Source organism: Genypterus blacodes, unplaced genomic scaffold (genome assembly GCF_046128005.1).
Source record: "Genypterus blacodes isolate CSIRO-AG114 ecotype Tasmania unplaced genomic scaffold, CSIRO-AGI_Gbla_v1 ptg000022l_1, whole genome shotgun sequence".
Classification (NCBI taxonomy): domain Eukaryota; kingdom Metazoa; phylum Chordata; class Actinopteri; order Ophidiiformes; family Ophidiidae; genus Genypterus; species Genypterus blacodes.
In genome coordinates this window covers 1,348,137-1,368,349 of record NW_027466835.1, presented here as the reverse complement: position 1 = coordinate 1,368,349, position 20,213 = coordinate 1,348,137, and the positions used below count along the sequence as shown (strand labels likewise).

At 48.8% G+C, this 20,213-nt stretch overlaps 1 long non-coding RNA gene across 1 annotated transcript in view; it reads right to left on the bottom strand.

Moving 5' to 3' along the window:
* Positions 1-12,660: 12,660 nt before the first annotated feature.
* Positions 12,661-20,213, bottom strand: part of LOC142992745 (uncharacterized) — a 44,502-nt gene continuing 36,949 nt past the window's right edge. The window contains exons 3-4 of the long non-coding RNA XR_012961064.1: positions 15,193-15,257; positions 12,661-13,382 (exon numbers count right to left, since the gene is read on the bottom strand). This is a non-coding gene — a long non-coding RNA (uncharacterized LOC142992745). The remainder of the gene's footprint in view (positions 13,383-15,192; positions 15,258-20,213) is intronic.

Genomic DNA, 20,213 nt, shown 5'->3' with positions numbered 1-20,213 from the left:
GTCTGCGAGGGTGTTAGAACAAGGTAATGTATGACTGACAAGCAATATGTTCCCAAGCAGTGCGTGTCCCATCATGCGTTAGAGTTTGTACAACAGAGGGATATCACCATTCAACGCTGTACGCTACCACAAAATTGCCCCTGGATCCTGCCCAGGCAGTAACCGAGCTGCAGGAGTGTAACAGTCCTCCTCGCTTTTTCTGCAGAGATTTATGTGCAGGGAAACTCAAAAAAGTTCTCCTCTTTCCTATTTTACAATTGCTTGGCCTATGTTGTCGCACTGGGCAACACAACCTGGCCAAACACTGGATCCAGCACGCAGCTCAGTAGCTAATTTGCAGGATGGAGCTACTTTCTCGTAGCCTGTTGTTGTATCAGCTTCCTGTCGTTTCCTGGGAGAAGTCCTCGTGTCTCCCTTTGTCTGGAAACCTTTCAACCAACACCCTCTTCTTCCGAGTCGCTGCGTTTTCTGCCTTTCTCCAAAGTACACGTCCTTCATACGTGGTTATACAAGACAGCCGTGTAGGGCGGTGGTGCCAGCTGAAAGATGAGCTATACGTTTGGCTCCAGCATTGATACCCTCAAACTCCTCTGGATACGAAAGCCGATCTGATTTACAGTATAGCCCTACTTGGCAGTGCAGCCGAGTATAACATCATATCAGAGCGGCATTTTGCGTGACGCAGGCACGGACACATACTAATGACTTGTGCCGGGTGGAAAAGCTGGTGCAGCACGCATGGATGGGATTTGGAGAGATTCAAAGATGGGTTAATACACTGCAGCTATATAGATACCATATGTTTCTCTGCCTTGTCTCCTGGACCAGAACAATAAGGGATGATGAGGTGCGAGCGAGGCTGATCACTGACACTCCGGCTGGGTGATAGAGGAGAGGAAAGGAAAGAGATGCCACGGAAAAAGAAGAGGGGATAGAAGGAACTGGTGCTGAGAGAGATTCAAAGACAGTTCCCATGCATGGTGCCAAATTTCAGGCGAGGGCACACAGTCTATGACCTCACTGCTTCTGCGGCCGGGTAGAGCCGCTGCGCAACCCTCACTGCATCAATCCCTCCGCTCTTGTGGTTTTGTTTGGGATGGATCAAGAAAGCCCAAATGAAGCACAGAACATGGAGGCGGGCAGGCGTCCCGAAAAGTGAGCCGGAGCCAGCCAAGTGCTTGTGGTTGTCTAGTCGGGTCAACCCTGGTCGGAGTAGAACATCGCCCCATCCATCCAGCAGAACAGGCTCAGGCTCAGGCTCAGTCACGGCTGCGTCACAGCAGAGAGACTCTCCAGTTTCTACGCCGGGACTTTAGTTTCTGCTGTAGCTGCTGGAGTCATCACGGCCAAACCGGAGATGGAGGTTGAGCTGCAGTTCTAGGATTGTGTGTTAGAGATAAAGGGAACAGAACGAGTGCTGGGTAGAAAAGTGGTGCTACGGTTGTGCCTCAGTGTGCATTCCTGTGCTACTAACAGGGGGGACGTTAAGGTCGTCATTGGGATTGATTAGAAAGATTAGATTGAAGTCTTTAGGTTTGGTACCTAACTACGATTGGAGGCAGCGACATGTGAGACAAACCTGCTGTACTTGATTGACAGGTAGAGATTAGGTTATCCGTGCACGTTTGATTTGATCTGTAGATTTGATTACATTGGTGGGACTCGTCGTTTTCACATCGCTCTTTCGCTCCTTGCAGTTTTTGTTGCTCTCCCACAGAGCTGAACCTTATCCAGCACCTCTACAGTACCTAGCTGCACGCTAACCAGTCCCAGGTGCTGCCAGGGCTAGGCTACCACATTAGGCCCACCTGGGCTGCCAGGGTTTGGGTTTCCACCTCAAACGGCGTGCCGCTCTGTCTCACAGAGCGGCACCGTAAAGGGCCAGCCTGCGTGCATTCACATCCTGTCGTCCCTTTTGAATCTACCTCCATTTTCATCCTGCACTATAAATCTAAATCACATTTCTAAGTGACGCAGGCTTGAGTTGTTTGCTCTAGTTAAGTCCTCTGTAAGCTGTGAACAAAAGGGGGTTTGCTCTATGCTGCTCTGTGCAGCCTGCCAGCCAGTGGGGCAGCAAACACAAGATTAGCGTGACGAAGGGATGCCAAACCTGAAACCAAGCGGGCTCTTCAAAACCAGATCTTTTCGTTGTCCTCTGTAAATCCAGATCTTACTGAAGGATTTGAAGCAGCACAGAGTTGATAAGGCGCTTGCTCGTACTTCCTGTTGGACGTGTTTCTGGTTTGTGATTGAGTGTAGCAGAAGAAAAGGACGAGGATCAAATGACCTGCTGCGTCCTTCAGCTGCCATCAGGTGTGCATATTATACCCAACGTCAAGCTGGTGTTTGCACATATGCCAACAGTGTGAGAGGGGAATGTGGCTGCAGAACCAGAGCAAGGGTGTGCGTGTGTGCGTGTGGGTGTGTGGGTGTGTGTGTGTGTTTGTGTGTGTGTGTGTGTGTGTGTGTGTGTGTGTGTGTGTGTGTGTGTGTGTGCAAAATGATTTGAGAGAGGCCCCGTGAAGGGGCTTTTAGGTAAAAGGAGAAGGTGAAGAAGAAGATGTGCTACACGGAACACTGTTAGGTTCTGCCGCCATCAGTGTTCTGCATCTCCAGATCTCCTGTGCGCATTCTGCACGGCGAGAACAAGCTAAACAACACGTAATCCCTCGCTTATCTCCTCCGTCGCGGCCTGCCCGCCCGCCCGCTTGCAAACACTCGTGTAAACTCCCCGCCGCCTCACCTCCAGCCTCCTTGAGCACCTTCCAGCTCTTATATCTCCTCTGTCCCTCTACCCGCCTCCCAGGTTCTCCTCCTCAAGTGAACGCTGCCATCGTCCATGAAACCCAGCGGCTCCAGATAGCAGCCATCGATGACATCATTGTTTCCACAGCTACTATCGCCCCCATTGCGCCCAAATCCTTTTCGGCAGTGTGATTATCGCACCTGGCATCAGGCCCGTGATTTGTTGTCCCTGACACGCCTCCAGCCCCCATTACAACACACAGGGACATGCACTCTCTCTCTCTCTCTCTCTCACACACACACACACACACACACACACACACACACACCTACCTATGCTACAAACACTGCCACCTCTACCCTGAGGTCTGAGGGCTGTGAGAACATGTCCCCACACATCTGGGAGGCCATCTTGGCTCGTCTCAGCCTGTGCAGGAGAGACAGGACACGACTGCATCTTCATCATCTTTCCGTCATTTATCTCCATTAGCTTTGCATTCCGAAGCCACCAAACGTCTAAACGACTTCACTTCAGCTTTAATCCAGCGGATCCCACCCTGCAGCTGCACGGTTACAGCTTTTGGGATCATATCAGGAGACAGCACACACACACACACACACACACACACACACACACACAACCATAAACACATACACACATACCCCTGCCTGCCCCACAAAACAGACAACAATTGAGTCATTGCACGGTGTGAAACAGACATTTTCCAACATAATGATGTCACTCCAGGCATCCTTCCATTTTATCCGTTTTATCACTTCTTCATAAACGTCTTGATGAATCTGCTGGGGTTTTATCTCTCCAGGAAAGAGCTTTTATACTTTCTGCAGGGTCAGACGCGGGCGAAGAGATCGCAGAGGGAGATGTTTGTACGACTCTGAATCACGTAGTCGTCTCTTTCAGCTAGTGTTGTCTTTCAACCCACACACAGACCAGAGATGCTTGTCAGCAGTCACACATGACATCATGAGTGAGAGGCAGCTCATCCGGGTGAGGAGGCAGCTCGGTGTGTGTACATGCGTGTGTGTGTGTGTGTGTGTGTGTGTGGGTGTGTGTGGGTGGGTGGGGTGGTGAGAGAGGAGGAAGAGAAATAGAGGAGGGCTTAGGAGAGAGGTAGAGCACACAGTAGGCCATGAGTTATGAGGAAATGAAACTAGAGCTCCCTTTAAAAGTGGCATCCTGCGGTGAGGAGGCCTACAGAGCAGGAGGTGGAGGCCTCTGGTGCCCTCTGTCATCCTTCACCCAACAAGGATTCATCTGTAACCTTAAACAAACATCAGGATGTGTCTAAACATGCAAACCACAATGAGAAGCCGGCCGCTATTTTCAAAAGCAACCGGAGGAAAAGGAGGAAACGAAGGGTGTGCAGCTCCATGCAGAACCTGATGCAATGAAATACAAATAAAAAGAAGAAGAAGAAGAATCAAGTACAGTTTAAATGGTTGAGGGTAACAAAGGGTTAATGTGGGGTCATGCTGAGGTGAAGCAGCTAATTAAGGATCTACAGTATTTATTCAGACATTTGGCTGTGGTGAGACAACTTATCTACCAATCCTCACTAATTGCATATTCCATCTTTGTAAATGAGAGTGTGGTGAGTGAGTGTGTGTGTGTGTGAGAGTGTGGTGATTGCGTGAGTGTGTGTGAGTAACATGAGTAACGTGAAAAACAAGCAGTGTTATGTTTTACAGTTAATAAGAAGAACAATGCTACACTTCCGTTGAGACGCCTTTGGCAAACTTCCTTTTGCTGGAGCTGTCAAAGAGGCTGCGTGCTGATCAGGTGATTGGCGTGTGTGAGAGTGTGTGTGCGCGCGTGTTCACCCTGTTGTCGTGCAGGTGCAGCGTAGGAGGAGGGAGGGAGGGAGGGAGGCGGGCGGTTGGAGCGTTGCGTGGCGCTGGGAGGGGGGCGGTGGGTGGGTTAGGGGTGGAAGTGCAGCGGAGATAATCCCCCCGGCTTTCACCCTAAGTCCTCTGCACGCTGGGCAGATCAGGGACCAGGGGCGGGAGCGGTACCACCTGGAGCCAGTCACCCAGCCCCGCTGAGCCCGGCCACCTGACCTGCCCGGCCTTCCTGCAGCCCAGCGGGCCGGAGGACTGAGCCAAGAGCTTCTCTCTGGAGCCGCCCAACACATTAGAAAAGATTTCCGTGTTGTTTGGGAAGCGTGTCCTAAACTGACCCGTCCAACATGTCTGGCATTCTCAACTCTCCTTCCCAAAGAGGCCTGGACACTAAATGAAAGTCATAATCTCCATTTGAAGCGAGTAGAAGTGTCATGTCTTAATAGCTATTGTTATTAGTGAGAGAGGATGAAGAGTCGTGAGTGTGGAGCAGCACAGAGGGGGGGTCAGTGGGTTAATGCCTTCAGTATGGCTATGCGTTTGGCCCTGGGGAGAGATGAAGTTGAGAGGTCAAGCCAGGGGAGGTCAAGGGTCAGGCAACCCCAGAGCACTACTGCAGGCCGAGCCCCAATTCAGCTGGAGACCCTGAGGAGAGACCCTGCATGCGGCGTGGCGCAGCAGCAGCTGCTGAAGAGGAGGAAGGAGCGTGAAGGAGGGAGGGCGAGGCAGGGAGCTCAGCTGACAGGATGTGTTCCAGCCCCATGACACTCTTTCTCCCCGATCCTCCTATTCCGCAATCTTTACAATCACAGACTTACACTTCCAAGTATCCATTTTAGTACCGTCTTAGCACACTGCAGTAAATCAAAAGCCATTTTAATTCCTGTGAAATGACACTGAGCACTTTAGCCGATAAATTCCGGGTGTGGATTCACCAGAACACTGCGGCGCCATAATCAGGCGGCCCCCAACCTCCACCGCACCGCTGTTATTATGGCCGCTGTGAGAACGCCAGCGATGTGACGTGCAGCCGCAGCTTTACACCCACTGCATCCACATAAACACAGGCTGGAGGGGTTCTTTAGAAAGCCAGAGTGACTCTTCTGTGTGTCCTCATCACAACACAGAAGCCACTTCGCCACTTCCTTCTTCTCTGTAACTCACTCTCTCTCCCCACCCGCCGCCCCCACCCTCTGCCAGGGGAGTTCCCAGGTGATTCAACCGAGCACAGAGGTGAATGTCGAACGAGGAAATCTGAGAAGGTTCTATCAAAGCAGGCATGGCTGAGCTGAAATAATGAAGAGGGAGTTAATGCTCTCACTCTCATACGTGCAGAGGACACAGTTTTAGGACACTTAAGAGGTGAACGAGTGTGTGAGAGAATATATAGGAGCGCTGCTTTCTCACAGTATGGCAGGAGGGGAAATTGTTTGTAACTTCCAATCAGAGCAGAAGATATTTGCATTTTTCCCATGAGAACCTGGATCTGATCCCCACAGGTGCAGGATTACATTCAGCTGTAGAGATGTGAAGTGCTGTTCATTCTGCTTCAGGTGGAGATGAGACCGGTCCGGGTCGTCCGTTCTCAGGAAGATTCGCTGTGAGAACGCTGACAGAAAAACAATAACTTTTACAGCATCTTCTCAGGAGCGGTGGATCCAGTGTGGGAGCTACAGGAGCTGCAGCTCAGTCCAGCTCTCACACACAAACACGTCCCCAGAGACACACACACACACAGCCAACTGCTGGAAACGCTGAGTCACATCAGGGCCCCCACCCTAAAACGCCACTCGCTCACTCACTCCTCAACCACTGATGTGTTTGTGTTCATGGCCCCAGAAATCAAAAACGTGCCTCAGCATATAAGTGTGTCACACTGAACATTCATATTCATAGATTCTGGTCTTTGGGGCTGAATAAGAGGTTTCTTAGCTCTCCAGCCAATGAGAGCTTCCTGTCCACTTTGCCTAATCAGCTTGAATCAAACCTTACCACTGACAGACGCCACCACCCCCGCCGCCGCCGTCGCCGCTGCACTTTATTCTAGAACCCTCAGCGACTGGACCATCTCCAGGGCAACGCTCCATCCAAATAAAACTCACTTAAATGAGTGAATTCATATTTGTTTCTGTTGCTGCAGAGTGAGAGTGAGCTCAGGGGAGCAGGCGTGTTCAATCAGGGTGTTGTTTTAGCAAATGGACTCACTGACTCGTGTCCAGACACTTAGATTAAAGGAACACACTAGATCTTTGGAAAGGTCCATAAAATGATTCATGAGTTGGTCTGCTTCTATATTTGCTTCATCGTTTGGTGTCAAATTAAGTCAACAGACCAGAAACAGAAAACACTGATATGAAGCTCTATGAAACTCTTATTAGTACACATTAGTACCTTATTCGTTTCTTTCCTAGTTTAAAGAATCGTTTAGCAGAAATGTGATTCTGGTTCGTGATTGGTTGAGCTCTTCACGTACTGAATATTCTGCATGGAAACTTTCAACTTATTCTTTCTAGGAAACTGAAACTGTCACCAGCTAAAAGCAGGTATTTCATCTTTTACATCCTCATATCAAAGCAGATGTAGAAAAAGAGAGAAGTCTAAAAAAAAGTACTTTTACGGTCGTCTATGAAAGAAGAAATATGCAAATAGACCAGAGCTCTCTGTGATCAACAGGCCTGCAGGTCATCAGTGACAAGTCGTTGGCGTATGTGTGTAACATGCTGTTTGTTTGAAGCCAAAACAAGTAAAAAACGTAAATGAATGTGTAACTATTCTTAAATGAATTGCGTTTGGAAGCAGACGAGAGCTTCTAAAGATGCAGAGAGCGTTTTGAATTACGAGCACAAGGCGTGATGATAAGATCGCACAGCGTCAACTTTCTGGGCTAAATTTCAAGTGGAATGAACAGGAAAACAAAGCTGCCTTTGAAATACAAACACCAGCGAAGAAAAATCCCTGAGTCGGCAGTATTTTGATCAGCCTCTATTTTCAGGCCTAAACCCTTTTTTGTAAAGAGAAGCAGGTCCGCTTTTGCTCTCAGGTCTCTGCAGGATGCTACTCACACACACACACTCACACACACACACACACACACACACATGCACATTCGTTAGGCTCTTTACCGTCAGTGTCACCATCAACAAACAAACTGTGCTGTAACAGGAAAGAGTCACGGTACGTTTGTGATGCAGTCAGACTGTTTAATTTGGCAAAGTTCAATGTCCTTGTTTACAGTTTAGGGAGTCAACAGTTTAATTAAGGACGTGTCCTCATCTGGCAGCAGAAGGTGAGACAGGAAAGACTTTGACTCTGTTCTGGTCTCAGCCGGGGGTAAACATGTTACTCTCAGAGCTGCGGATCGACCAGGACGGGTTGTATCTGCAGCTGTGTGTGTGTGTGTGTGTGTGTGTGTGTGTGTGTGTGTGAGATCCGTGCTTCACACAATACTGGAGTAACACACCGCCGCCGCCTTGTTTGCGCTCTCATTGTGATAGATGGCCGTGCGAGCTCTCGTTGTTCCTCACCCCTCTGCCAGCTCTACGCATCGGGCAACGAAATTCAAGTGCTGCATGTAAAAAGGAACTTTGTGTGTCTGGGTCAAGAGGTCGGCCGGTTCCCTGAGCGGCAGGATTCCTGCAGCGTCCAGACGCAGCAAACTGTCAGATCTGTCAACCGAGAAAATAATGACGGACTGAGATCCTGATATGGTGTGAAGAAGTTAATCACACTGCAGAATGAAGGCAGATTCTATAGATTCCATAGCATAGGTGCCTCCACAGCAGGGGGGCATCAGCTACTGTCCTCCACACACACAGCTGCATGTCTGGACACAAGATTCTGTTTCAACAATACGAAGATATTTGTCATTTTGCCTTTTAAAACTGGAAAACAGCACAAGGAAAGTGTGAATTCATCCATTTCCTTCTGGAAGCTTCACAGGAGGACATTGATCTCATTTATCTTTCCCTGCTAGTTGACACCCCCTGTCTAAATTCACCAGAAGAAGAATGAGACATGTCTGTTTGCCCCGTCTCTCCAGAGGTAAACTCCAGAATGTGACAAGGCCTTCAAACCGAAAGGACGAGTGCCTGTCTGACCTTTGACTTGACTACCAGAGAGGAACAAGAGGGGGGACTTATCAGACGATCATCTCCGATCAATGCTCTCAGATTACTCATCCTACTCTCATTCTTCCTCCTTGCTAAATGGTAAAGTGCGGTCCAGTAAAAGCTGAGTTGAGTCACCAAAAGGAGAAAAAGTAAAAGCAGAAGTGATTGGTCATAATTTCCCCCCGGGTTTGACAGACTTGGCTCGGTGTCCAGTGGGCCGAGGTTCAAACGTGGTGCTCAGCGGGCTTCGGGAGAGACGTTCTCACCAAGCGGGGACAATCCTGAAGCGTTTGAGGCGGTCTCCCCCGCCGGAATTCGGAATCCAGGAGTGAAACGGCCTGTCAGAGTGATGTACGACGCCGAGCCGGACGGAGGCCTGGCATTGCCCGCTCCTGCCAGCTCGCTTCATGTGGACGGTCCCGCAGCAGGATGACACACACACACACACACACACACACACACACACAGACTCCTTACTGGACGCGTTGGTAGTTAGTGTCATTTTGTCGGCTAGAGGCCTAAAGAAGAAAGAATCAGGGACGATATGCTTGATCGCCGGCTGATGATGATGATGATGATGATGTGAAGTTCCCCCCGTGTGCACATTTCTATTCCTGTGATCACTTCTCCAGAGAGCAGACGCATAAAAGGGAAGCACCGCGACACAGCAAAATGGATTCGTTCCTAAGGTCAAGTAAACCCCCCACCGCCACCTTTCTCTCTCTCTCTCTCTCTCTCTCTCTCTCTCTCTCTCACTCTAATTACAAACTCTTCAGGAGACCCACCAATTTTCATCTCATCCTAACCCCCCCCCACCTATCCCTCCCAACCCTGCCCCCCAAAAAACTCTCCCACACCCCCTTCTCCCCGCCCCCTCGCCTCACCACTGCCACTCCGTATTGACGCTGATAATTACCAATGAATGGATCTGCAGATTCCCATGGATGTCAGCAGAGCCTTTGGCCTGTTCTGCTACTCCCCCCCTCCTCTTCCTCCTCCTCCTCCTCCTCCTCTGCACGCAATTCTCCCCTTCCACCTCTCAATGGGGATTAAAGAAGGAGGGAGCGAGATGAGGAGGAGAGGGGTGCTCGCGCTGATTTAAGGATGGTTTAAGGATGTCACCTCGCCAGCCCGGGCTTTCATCGGGAGGAACCCGGAGACGTTTGGGAGCGTTACACACTCACTCAAGCTGCGACTCTAATGTGTTTAACAATTTTTGGGAAGAACACGACCTTAACGTCACTTTCAGTTTGCCGTTGATGTATTGATGTAGTTCTGGCTTAGGGAAAATCTGCCCATAATAAACTCAAGGTAAATCCCTCGACACATTAGAAAGTGAAACACTGTTGGAAACAAAGTTGCTGCTATAAAGAACAATTGTGGAAAATACAGAGGAAGGGGAAAAGTGGCGAATTCCCACCATTTCTCTGTGCGAGCCGAGCTGCGCAGGTTGGACGTCATGGTCACTGTGAGCCCACGCACGCCCGCTTGCATGCCAGAGGTAATTGAGACCCAGGCGGTGCCATACACACTAAAGCTGCGCTCGCTTCCAGGGAAGTGCGGTCCCACACACCGCAGTTAATCACATCACACCACAGCGGACAGGAGGGGAGAGAGGACGGAGGCTTTAAAGTGGGCGAGAGAGAGAGAGCAAGGGACAAGACAAAGACGGGAAGAGCAAAAGGGATAAAGTTGCTCTGTCGCAGGCTCGACGATCTGCCGCTCTTCGCTTGTCTCTCTTCTAAAGGACAATATGAGACGTGGCTCCGCTCCAACACTCGGCGGTAACTGTGTCGTTTTCTTCTTTCGGACGCAGCTCCAATTTTGAGGAAATAGCTTGGACGGCGCTTAAAGGCGTCCATGGCTCAGGAGTGTTTGGAACCAGCACGGTTTGGCTCCGGGCCTCGCGTCAACCTCACTTCAAATTATCCTCGTTAACGTCAATTCCGAGGGGAAACGGCCATTTGTCCGTGCGATGCTCTGGTGTTTGGGGTAATGATCCTGAATGCACCACAACATGAAAAGGGACGTTTAATAATAAGGGTCAGAGGTCGGACCACTGGACCCGGGAAGCTTTTAGCAGCTCCTCTTGGCTCAGAGAGACGTGGGAGAACGAGGGGGGGAAGAAGTCACGTGACCTGAACTCATCACCTGGATGGCTCTGTCTCCATTAGATTAAAACTTAACGGCCTGAACCTACTGTAGATATCCCAGCAAACACACACCCATTCCACACAGACACACACACACTCAGTCCACACACACACACACATTCCACACGCACACACATACACACACCCATGCAGACACCAACACTTGGCTGAGGTTCAAGTGACAGCATGAAGAAGTTTTGTGGCTTCAAACTTTTACTTCAATACTTTTTGTTTTTATTACAGATAGTTGCAAGTGAGGGGCGACCCCACCATTATGTCCGCGTCAGTGTCTTCCCGTCCGTCCCTGTCCTTCTTTCTCTCTCCCTCCTATCACTTCCCAAGACTGTTCTCCCCCAAAAACAAGGGCGACGCTCCCCGAGCTCATTATGGAGAGCCAAGCGCCAACACGGTGCCAAGTCCTGCCCATCGCCAGCTAGCGCCGTTGTCGTGGCAACCCAGCATCCAAGAACAGGGGGTGGGTGGGGGGGCGGGGGTCGTTGTATGCTAGTACTGGTTGTGATATGTGCTGGGGAGGGAGGGAGGGGAAGGGGGTTGCATGATGTCATCCTGTGGCATGGAGGGGGCCAATCAAACCCTGAGAAAATTATGTCACCTTTTGTTGAGCCGCTCCATTCAGGGCTATAGAAGTGCAGTGAATTGAGAGCTGTAGGGAGGTCATTTTTATTCTCTGAGCCGTGAGTGTGTGTGTGTGTGTGTGTGTGTGTGTGTGTGTGTGTGTGTGTGTGTGTGTGTGTGTGTGTGTGCGTATGTGTGTGAGAAAAAGTGGGGGAGAGGGAAAAAAAAAAGCGAGGCAGGCAAGCAGGGAAGTGTATTGTTGACATGCTAATGTTGTTGACCGTAAGCAGAGCCATAAAGATGTCATGAAGCTCAACTTCCAAAACCATCAGCACCGCCGCGCCTTCACACCCCCACACACCCCTCACACTACCCCCTCCTCTTTTTCAGATGCGATGACCTCGTCCAAAGTAAATTCGATTGTTCATCCGCCTCCGTCCACCACTTGTCAGAAAATCGTCAAGCGACAGGATAAAGCACGGAGCGCGGCGGCGGAGGCCCGGTACGCTTTTGTTTTATCCCAGAGAGAACAACAATACACAAGCGCCTCAGAGAATAATTACCCCCCCTTAACACCAATATCCCCCCCCCCCACTTTCCCGCCAGGCCTGAGACCCCCCCACCCCCTCCAAAGCAGAACCTTATTGAGTCACAGCTGAAATTGACAGTGAAAAGCAGTTGAATAGGAAGTCACAGCTGAATTGTTGAACTCACTCAAGCGAAATGAAAAGAAGAAATGTGTGTGCAGAGTGGGGATGTGTTTCTGTAGAAGAGGGCAGCTGAGGGGAGTTTTCACACTCTAATGGGTGAAAATTCCCCCTATTCTGACCTGAGGTGACAGACGCTTTGACATTTACAACTTCTGTCTACATTACACGGACATTTTCCCTTTAATGTAAACTCAAAACTAAAAATGAAAAATGATACACGGGTCACGTGTGTGAATGGAATCAAGCTCCACACTAACATCACTCATCAGACCTGTTTTCATGAAGTAACGTGATTTCCAATTTCCCTTATCGCTGCTGTGTTGTAAATGTCACTCCTTCCCATTTTCACTGCACACTTCACTTTCATATTCTTATTGCTCCAGGACCAGAAAAAGCCAGTTACTCTTTCAGATATGAACCAGATGAGTCCAGACTGGCCTCTGAGTACAGGACTGACCAGAATACGGGACCCGACACACACGGATGGAGACGCAGAAATGTAGATGGAGACTTTTTTATTGCTTCTTAAGACAGATCTCAACACTTAAAGAGCTGTAAATCAGCACTCTGATGTCATAAATCAGCCAATATCCCAATAACAACAAAAACATTATTATTAGAATTACAAAGCATTCATTGTTCCTACATCTCAATGCACCTCGTTTACATACAGACCATGGACAAGCTGCTAGTAGTACTAACACCAACATAAACTAAATTAATGATGTCTTAAGCACTTCAACGCTCGATACGCTCAATCAGCTTGACAAAACTTGACATCTTGTTTGAGAAATAATAGTAATAAATAAATAAATACCATCGTAAACTTCAATTCCAGTATAAGTGTATCGCCTGCAGCTGCAAAACAACACCAATCGTCACTCAATACTGTTACAAAAGCAGATGTTCAGTATATTCAAGTGCACTTTAATCTGCTCAAACTCAAGCAGATCTGTGGGTTTTGAGTAAATGCATATTGACTTAAGATGGAGATGAGTGAGCTGTTCCATAAAGTCTGAGCCCAGCGATTGTGCGATTCCACAATCCCACTGAGTTCACGTCGTAACTTATCCAAGTCCCAGCTGTTGGCGCTCCATCCTATGTGTGAGATTATCAGCGATGGAGCTGATGAAGCCGTCAGCGGCCGAGGCCAGAGGCAGAAACATCTGCTGCAGGGGACGCCGATCCGTACTCCCGACCAGGATTTGGTCCGGCCCCCCTCTCTGTTCCTAGAAACATAATACAGGAAGTAATGATTGACTGCGTCCAAGAAATCAAACATCTTGAGACTTGAATGTTTCTCATGCTGTGTAAAGACATTTTCAGGTACATTATCTCTCCTGGGAGCTTTTTAAACCATCAAATAAATGAATCCTGATGAGTTTAATCAGATAAGTCATAGAGCACCTGACTGAAAAAGATCTGTTCCGCTGATTGCTCTCGCGGAACATTTGGTTTCTGTCCGAGACATTCCTCAGAAAGGCCTCGAGGATTCAAAAACGACAAGTTGCCGATGAACCATCCAGAACCTCATCCACAGCGCCACATTATCACATTATGAGCGGCGGCGACATCAAGGCCGCGCAGGGCCGAGTCCGGAACCAGCGTCCGCCTCAGCCCAGCACCCTCAGCTCACTCTCTGACGCCAACGCATGGATCTGATTAAGGCCTGAGAGACATGTTTCCTTTCTGTGATAATCCTCAACCAATCAGACAGGGGAACGCCATTCTGTTCAATTTAACCGGATGTTAGTATCTGCTGCTGGTTCATGAGACGATCCAGGATGAGGTCGTGCAGGTATGGTGTCCCCATAACAACATGCTTCACCTGTTACCTGCACAAACACACGCACGCCTCCCACATAGATGACATCACGTCGTCTCATAGCAACAAAGTGGCGGGACCGGCCCGTCCTGCCACGTCGCCCACAGGGAAGGAACAACGTGTCAGAGGAAAAGAAGTCATCCATCAATGCGCGTCTTCTTCTCTCGGCCTGTCTGCACCTCTGAGCAGCTTTTTCCTGCGAGGAGTCACGTGCTACAATCTTGCCTCACTTTCTGGTTTTTCCCCTCTCGTCCCGTCCCCTCCATTCCTCTCTCCGTCCCCTCACACATCATCATCTCTCTTCATCTGGCCCGCCGCTACAATCTCAGCTCGTACCTTCAATCTCTGTTATCTACCCTCATTTTAGCCGGTATGCTTCTTCAACCGTACCCCTGGCCAATCTTCCATTTCGCCGCTTTTGCTCTATCTCTGCTCTGAGTCTGTTCCTTCCCACGTCTCCCTCCGGTGCCTCACCTCGGCGCTGAGCCAGCATGGCAGCATCAGCGTCAAGGAACCAGGTCCCAACCTGCCCCTCAGTCTCAGCCTGCCCGTGTGCGTCTGTGTGTGCCTGGGGCTGATGCCGGCCCCTATCGCCCTCCCTCATCAGCACATCTACCTGTCTGCTGGCATGCTGCCACACACACACACACACACACACACACACAGTTCCCCTTCATTTAGAGAGAGAGACAGGAACCAAGTAGGAGGGGGGAAAAGGAGATAATGGAGGCCTGAAGTCTGTAGAGAAGCCTGCTCATGTTGGGGGTCAAGCATGTTTGACCTCCAGTGAGAACACCCACGGCTTCCCTGTGAGCAGCACGTATACAGTGGCGCTCTTTCAGCCTGCTGGCCGCCGCGCTCGGTCCCATCAGCGAGTCTCTTTGAAGGCCGGCGACTCTGGGGTGGGCCATCAAAGCATATCTTCATTCAATCCACTGAAAGGATCTGAGAGGAGCCGTGTTTGAAGTGATATCTCTGTGCCACTGCATTCTTTACCGCGCTGTCATGACTTGAGTTACACACAAAAAAGCCAAGTTCGTGGGCACAGCACCAACGCCGCCGCCACCCCCGATCGCATCTCATATACGTTGGACCTACGGCCCCTGCCTCCATTTGATGGATGAGTTTAGCAAACGGCACCGTGTTCATATTAGACTCCAATGAGTTTGCTCATGTATTCGGCTGAACAGACATCAAACAAGAGACGCTCTTACCTGCCGAATCTCTCCAGATCATCTTTCCATTACTCAGCCTCTTCTCTGCGCTCACCTGAGATCACCTGGGAGGAAGATTAAGGAGAATATATCATTGAGAGTGGAGCTCATTCAAGGGTAAACAGAAGGAAAAAAGAGCACAGGAATCAAATTTAATTCAGTCCAACTCTGTTCAAACTTGTAGAAACACTCCAGCAAACATTTCTTTCACTAATGTGAGAACAAACAGTTCCTTCCTCCTGTTTCGGGGTGTAGGACTACTGAAAATGTGTCCAGACACACGTCCAGACATAATCATAGAAAAATGCCTTTTAGATTTTCACTTAAACACGATCCTTACATAGCTGAAAAGTGCTCAAGTGCAAAAAGTCACTGTGAAAGCACTTGGAGTACCGAATAGTTTCAGGTTCTTCTAATTAGATTGTCACTCATGTGGCCTACCGCGCCCCGCCTGCCTCGTCGTTGCATTATGTTTAAGGCCCTTACTCAATGAAATATAATCTCATAATGACATTTAATAAGTCAAACCTGAAGCAGCGACATAAATCACCTCGCTCTGGTCTGTGTAATTCTAAGGTTTCAGCGCAGGACTGCAGGACCTGGCGAGTAGAAGAAGTCAAATTAGCTTTTCCATGGGAGCGTTTCAGACGGAGGCGGCGTGCAGCCTCTGTCAGGTCACCAGGTTCAGGTACCACAGATACATGATGGAGCGACTTGCAGGATTCTTGTTTTTGGACCCGCTTTAACTGGACCAGACAGCTCGGGTGCCTCGGGTGCTCGGGACAAAGGTGCTCTCTGGCTCTTGCCTTACGCTGTCCCAGACCTGTTACCCTTGGCAACAAACGCTCTGTTTCCAAGTGACACAGAGCCTGAATTTAAGAGCTCCAAGAGTCGAGGGGGAAAACGGCAATAACAGGACGGCAGGGAGGGAAACTGAACACCGGCGGATTGCTTCCCAGAGTTTCTGGAGGACATGGTAAAATGATTCTTTCTTTCCTCTGCCTTTTAACATACCTTCTCCTGGCACCAGGCACCAGAGGTACAGAACCTCAGCGCTGGTCCAGCTACTTTTAAATCCCTTCTTCCATTTCCTGTTTGTCCAGCTATCTCACTGAGGTAAGTGACTTATCATGCAGGCCAGCGTGCTGGAGCAGCACGAGGCCGGGCTAAGCCTCCAGATGAGGTCATGTTCAGAAGGTGGGCGAGCCAGGAGAAGGGTTAGTCAGGTCTTGATTAGCTGGAGGGTGGGGTGGGAGGGGGTGGGGGGATAGTTGGAGGTGTGGGAGGGGAGGGGGGGCTCCCTCCAATATTGGACACCCCTTTGTGTGTGGAGATTACAACCTTATGAAAAAAAAACGCCCCTGCTGACGCGCCTGATGGGATCAGAGCTTCCTGACCGCTGCGTATGAGCTTGCTGCACATGTGAGAGACAAACACATCCAAACCCAGAGTACACACACACACACACACACACACACACACACACACACACACGGACACACGGGCACACACACAGAGCTAAACTAAACCTCTAGAGAATTCAGAGACCCAAACAAAGTGCTCAGAAAAATCTAATCACACATCTAATGGCACAAATTTGCACATAGAGAGACAAATCTGCATGTACTGCACAAGCTGACACACACACACATACATGTACACGACCACACTGATGTACGCAAATGCACACATGTGGTTGCAAACGTCATCTCCTCGGGTTCTGCTCCGCTCTCTTCCACTTGTGTATGCGATGACCACAGCTGATAATCCCCTCAAATGGAAAACAACCTGCATTTGCTCACAGGGCCAGCACACACACACACACACACATACACATACACACACACGCGCACACACTCTGGAATTACTGTGGTCGTCTCCTCCGGCCACTCTCCAATGAAAATCACATGATGGACCACGTCCAGCTCTGAAAAAACAACTGAGAATCCCACCTCAAAAAAACATCAACAAACAATGTTTAAAAAAAAAAGGCAGAGTGGATTCAGAGGCGAAGCTTTAAGGGGATTTGATCCCAGCGCTCCTCTGGAGTACGCTGGGGCTATAGGATGATTTCAATTATTTGATATAATTTCTGATGGTCCATTAGTTCAAAATAAAGCTCTGATTATAAGAGACGTGTAAACAAAAAGATGCAAACAAAACCTGCATCAGGCAGAGTCTCAGCCGAGCGGGACTCGTTTCCAGATGTGTAATCGGCTGTTAATTAGCAGCGTCTTTACTATTACTTAACCTTTCCTAAATAAACCTTCTTAAAACCAAGAATAACCGGATGAACTCAACATGTTGGTTTGTTCAACCGCACAAACACACTTCCACACCTTTACAAACTCAAACACTTCTACTGTAGAGCAGAACAAACACACCCTTACCCCCTGAGCCAAATAAATACTTTTAGCTGCATAAACACATGCATGCAAGTACACACACACACACACACCCAGTCGGGGGACACTGGCACAAGCTTGCGCCAGTGCTCCTTTAAACCAGTCATGTGAAACGATCCATTCCTTTCTGCAAATCAGATTACATCTACCAACTGAGGTCTACAAGTCCACACACACTTCAAGCTAAGGGATCAAGCACACACACACACACACACACACACACACACACACACACACACACACACACACACACACACACACACACACACACACACACACACACACACACACACACACACACACACACACACACACACACACACACACACACACACACACACACACACACACACACACACACACACACACAATCAGATTTCGTCCCCCAAACCTTCCCGTCTTTGTACATGTAGGCAATCTGCAAAGAAATCAGTTGTCGGCCCTAAAGTCCTGCCTTAACACACACACACACACGTCCCTTGCATGTATCTGCAGTACACTGTATACACCCCAGTTGTGTGTAGCAAAAGGTTCACCTGACTAACGACAAAACAAAACAATTTCTTTGTCAAAGAAAATCATAGAAGTGTGTGATAAGCCTCCTTTCAGCAGAGCTCAACTGCTGTTTGGCAGCTCGGCGGTGGAATGAGCGCGTGTGGAAACATGTTTATGTGCGTTTGGCAGGAATGCAAATGATAGATGATTCGCAAATGATTCAAGTTGTATTCAGGTTACCGAACTCTGATGTGTTAAAGCAGGAAAACACACACACACACTGGTTTGTTCTACACAAGTCCACGCCAACTTTTAATGAAATACTAATGAATCACGTTGATCTAAATCCAGTTGATTTTCTGTATTCCAGTTGCATCAATCTAAATGACATCATCGAGTGAGCGAGCGGGCGAGGGAGAGCGTACCGATGCCTTCACGCGGTTTGTATCTGCACATTGGGGCTTTAGTGATCAATCTTGCAGCTTTTCTGCTTTTTTTCGCTTCCAGTCTTTCTATCCAAACCAGAATGTGAAAGAAGCTGCTTGGCCAGGCTGCTTAATCAAACCCAGACAGCTGGAGGAAGTACAAGTCTCCGTCCCTACAGGATCTACATTAGCCTCCACGCTGGTAATCACAAAGCTCTTCAACTGCATCAGCATGTCGCCTTGGCCCCGCCGACCGTCCAATTGCATTCGTCTTCGTGGCTTCAGAGGGAAACCTAAACGACTTCTTTATCACAGCCGTCACACCAAACACCACCGCGGGCCCTGATCAGATCTTCCTCACAGATCCTGCGGTCGTGGTGCCTCTTTGTGTGTGAAGTCAAACATTCAAATGACGTTTTAACCATTTAAAGGTGACATATGATACAGATTCACATGTTCTTATCCACTTATATGCATTTAGGGGTGCAAAGCTTTCATGTGCATAAAACATTGGATTGCTGAAACACTACTCTGCAGGCTGGGTGAAAACACACATTTTGGGTGCCAAGGCTGCCTAACCTCACCACCCTCACCTGTGTGACTTCAAATAAAACACCTTCACGTGTTTTTAGTGTTGTTTGAAGTACAAAGAAGCTCTGAATGTATTCCTCTGTGTTAATCATTAAATCCTTCATATATGATGAGGTCAGGGGGTGAATGGCTGTTGGGGTGTCAGGCCTCTGTCAGCGGAACTCAAGTTCATGCACTGGGTCATTCTCTCTTCACTGTGTCACCCGAGAAGAGCAGGGATGGCGGCGGCGGTGGTCAGGGGGTTTAGATTGCATTGGAGGTCCAGATAAGAGAACAGGAAAGGGCAGACTGCAGCACGGGAAACCAGGGAACGCCGGAGAGCTACTGTTACCCCAGGAAGAGCTCACTCATCCCTCAGATCACCTGCCACACCCGCCTGCCTGCCCAGAGCAGACCAGAGGGACTGACACAGCGCCGCCTGCCAGAACGCAACGTGAACCAGCTAATGGCAACTCAAGGACAAATCAAGATGGACTTTACCGTGCATCACATTTTTAAAGCTCACTAGAACTCTCTTTTTTTGGTGCATTCAAAGACACTCAAACTAAACAAGAACTATGCAAGACATGATCTGCGGCACACCCTCTTTCTCCTTGCATGCATGCATCACTACCAAGGCTTTTACTTTGAAAAGTCTACAACTACAGTATACAGCTGATACTCAAGCAATCAATTCAATTAAGCCTCATAAATGTGTGATTTTGCTTTTCTCCATTTTAAATCACTCGGGGCTCATTTAGCACTTTTCATTCAAATAACTGAAATAACTGATATAATACTTTATAGTTCTGATAATTTGTTGCTCTAATAGATCACAAAGCAGAAACACTGAGCTGTAACTGAAATGTGTGTATCGTCAGTGCAGCAATAAGCATTTCATACACACATGCACAAGTCAAATTAACCACAATCTAGCATCTTCATCTGGACTGAATTTCCTGTCCTCCATCTTGGCACACAAACAGTGGCTCCTATTTTACAGGAGTCCACTCTGTGTGTGTGTGTGTGTCTTTGTGTGTGTGTGTGTATGTGTGTGTGTGTGTGTGTGTGTGTGTGTGTGTGTGTGTGTGTGTGTGTGTGTGTCCTCTGAGTGTTGAAAGTCTCA